Below are 3,110 nucleotides of genomic sequence, written 5' to 3' on the forward strand. Positions count from 1 at the left end.
GATGGTGGGGGGCCGGGAGCGAGGCCCATTGGTCACGGTTCATCCCACCAACCGGGACCAAAAGGTCCATATGAACTAGGACCAATGGCCCACGTGGCCCGGCCGACCCCTTGGGCTCACGAACCGGGACCAATGCCCACATTGGTCCCGATTCTAAACTGAACCGGGACTAATGGGCTGACCCGGCCTGGACCAAAGCCCTATTTTCTACAAGTGTACGAGAGGTCGAGAGCCATGCTTCTTCAGCCTTACCATATGATCGCTCCGCTCCTCCTGCTCCTCGTCGCTGCCGGTAGCTGCCTCGCGGCCACCGGCGGGGGGGGGCCCACCAATGACGATCGGCAGTTCGTCTACAACGGTTTCTTAGGCGCGAACCTGACGCTCGAAGGCGCGGTCGTCCAACGGCCTCCTCATGCTGACTAACGGCACCATCAACAAGAAAGGCCAGACCTTCCACCCGTCCCCGCTGCCGTTCCGCGCAGAGGCGACCGGCACCGGTGCTTTGCGGTCCTTCTCCACTACTTTCGTCTTCGCCATCTACGGGCAGTACGCGGACGTAAGCACCGCCGGCATGGCCTTCTTCGTTTCTGCATCCAAGGAGGTGCTCTCCACTGCGATGGCAGGCCAGTTCTTGGGACTCCTCAACCGCACCAACAATGGCAACCAGAGCGCCCGCATCTTCGCCGTGGAGCTCGACACGATCCGGAACATCAACAACAACCACGTCGGCATCGACGTTGATAGCCTGGTGTCGCTCGATTCTGCCAACGCCGGGTACTACAACGACAGCTATGGTTTTTTCGAGGAACTAAGCCTGATCAGTAGGAAGGCCATGCAGGTGTGGGTGGACGACGACGGCTGGGCCACAGAGGTCAACGTGACCATGGCTCCCCTGGGTGTGGCCAAGCCCAAGAAACCCCTCCTGCACACCATCGTCGACCTCTCAGGTGTGTTGCAGAGCACGGCGTGCGTCGGGTTCTCCTCGGCGACGGGCTTGCACACCACACGACACTTCGTCCTCGGCTGGAGCTTTGCCCTGGATAGGCCAGCCCCTGCCCTGGACATCTCAGCACTGCCGGCCTTGCCACCGTTGCTCTGGCCCGAGCGACAGTCCAAGTCCAAGTCCAGGGCTCTCGGGATCATGCTGGCCTTAGCGTCGGCGACGTTGGTTTCGGCTGTAGGCATTGGAATCTACATATTTGTAACACAACGAAGTCTCAAGTACTCGGAGGTGCATGAGGACTGGGAGGTTCCGTTCGGCCCAAACCGATTCTCGTACAAGGACTTGTTTCATGCGACCGAGGGGTTCAGTGACAAGAACCTGCTTGGGAGGGGAGGTTTTGGAAGTGTCTATAAGGGTACGCTTCGCAAGCCTGACAAGAAGGTCGCGGTGAAGAGGATGTCGCATGATTCAAGGCAAGGGGTTAAGGAGTTCATCGCCGAGGTGGTGAGCATTGGTCGTATTCGACATCGAAATATCACACAATTGTTGGGCTACTGCAGGCGTAAGGGTGAACTTCTCCTGATTTATGACTACATGGAAAATGGTAGTCTTGACAAATACCTACACACAAGAAATGGCCCAACTCTACGTTGGTCCCAGAGGTATTCGATCATCAAAGGTGTGGCATCAAGCTTATCATATCTACATGAGGAATGGGAGCAGGTCATCATCCACCGAGATATAAAAGCAAGTAATGTGCTTCTCGACAACAAGATGAATGGACGGTTGGGTGATTTTGGTCTTGCAAGGATATATGACCACAAAACTGCCGCTGAAACCACCCATGTGGCTGGCACCCTAGGATATCTTGCGCCAGAACTCTCGTGTGCAGGTAGACCAACACCCTTCTCTGATGTATACGCATTTGGTGTGTTTCTCCTGGAGGTGACATGTGGACGGAGGCCAATCTTCATCGATGAGCAAAACAACCGGGTGTTGTTGGTCGAGTGGGTGCTTGAGCACTATCACAACGGCTCAATGCTCGACACGGTGGATCCATGACTCGGAGGCGAATTCAATACGGAGGAGGTAACCATTGTGCTCAAATTGGGTTTGCTATGCACGTACCCATCGTCCAACGCGCGGCCTATCATGCGAAAGGTCATGCAGTACCTCGACCATGATCAATTGCCTCCTGATTTATCTCCAGCCTACATAAGCTACATCATGATGGCACAAATGCAAAATGAAGGGTCTGATTCACACAACATGCCGTGTTCTCAGCATGCAACGAGTGTTGCTACTTTGTCGGGTGAGTCTTCAGCCACAATTTTGCGAGAGGGAAGGTGAAGCAAGTATGTAATTGACCCCCACCCCACTCCCCTCTCCCTTTCTCCCTCTCGATTAATTTCATAAAGGAAGTAAGGGGTTGTATTAAGAAGCTATGCTCTGTTGTTCGACTGCTACGTCCCGCGGAACTGGCCAATTTCCTTTATTTGTATGTTGGCCAATCAATGTATGTATAAGTACAAGTCATTAAGACAGATTTCGTACATAGGTTTGAAGGTTACAAGTACTCTGACAAGTCATTGATCAGCTTGATGACATTTTACTATGTCCACCAAATGAATCGGTAACAACAGATTGTGTGACCAGGAATAGCTTGATTGAAGCTCAAGAGTGTGCATGTACATGCATGCTTCAATTGGATCACGGTGTGAACTACTCCCTCCTCGGAATTACTTGTCTCGAAAATGGATGTATCTAGAACTAAAATATGTCTAGATACATCCATTTTCGCGACAAGTAATCCGAACGGAGGGAGTAAGGCTGCTTGTAATGGGTAGTATCATACCTTAGTATCATGCACATGATACTAAGCTATGATACTACCTCCGTAATGCACGGTATCATATACTAGTATCATAGGTAACCTTATTTATTGACATGCATGACACATAGTAGCATAACATTTAATATGATACAGTATCATGATATGATACTCAACACTCTTTTTCTTCATTTAATTCTATGCCACCTCAGCAAAATAGTCTAGTTGGCATGCATGATACTAGCTATAATACTACCATTACGACCAGCCTAACAGTGAGAGGATGACTAGATTGTTGTCGTGATCGAGGCTTAGGGCACTGGGTTTGGGCCTACC

The 3,110-nt window shown here is 51.3% G+C and overlaps 1 pseudogene; it reads left to right on the forward strand.

The window, feature by feature from the left end:
- The first annotated feature begins 219 nt into the window (after nucleotides 1-219).
- Nucleotides 220-1,688, forward strand: LOC125529697 (annotated as a pseudogene).
- Nucleotides 1,689-3,110: the final 1,422 nt, after the last annotated feature.

The sequence above is a fragment of the Triticum urartu genome, unplaced genomic scaffold (genome assembly GCF_003073215.2).
Source record: "Triticum urartu cultivar G1812 unplaced genomic scaffold, Tu2.1 TuUngrouped_contig_5780, whole genome shotgun sequence".
Lineage (NCBI taxonomy): Eukaryota > Viridiplantae > Streptophyta > Magnoliopsida > Poales > Poaceae > Triticum > Triticum urartu.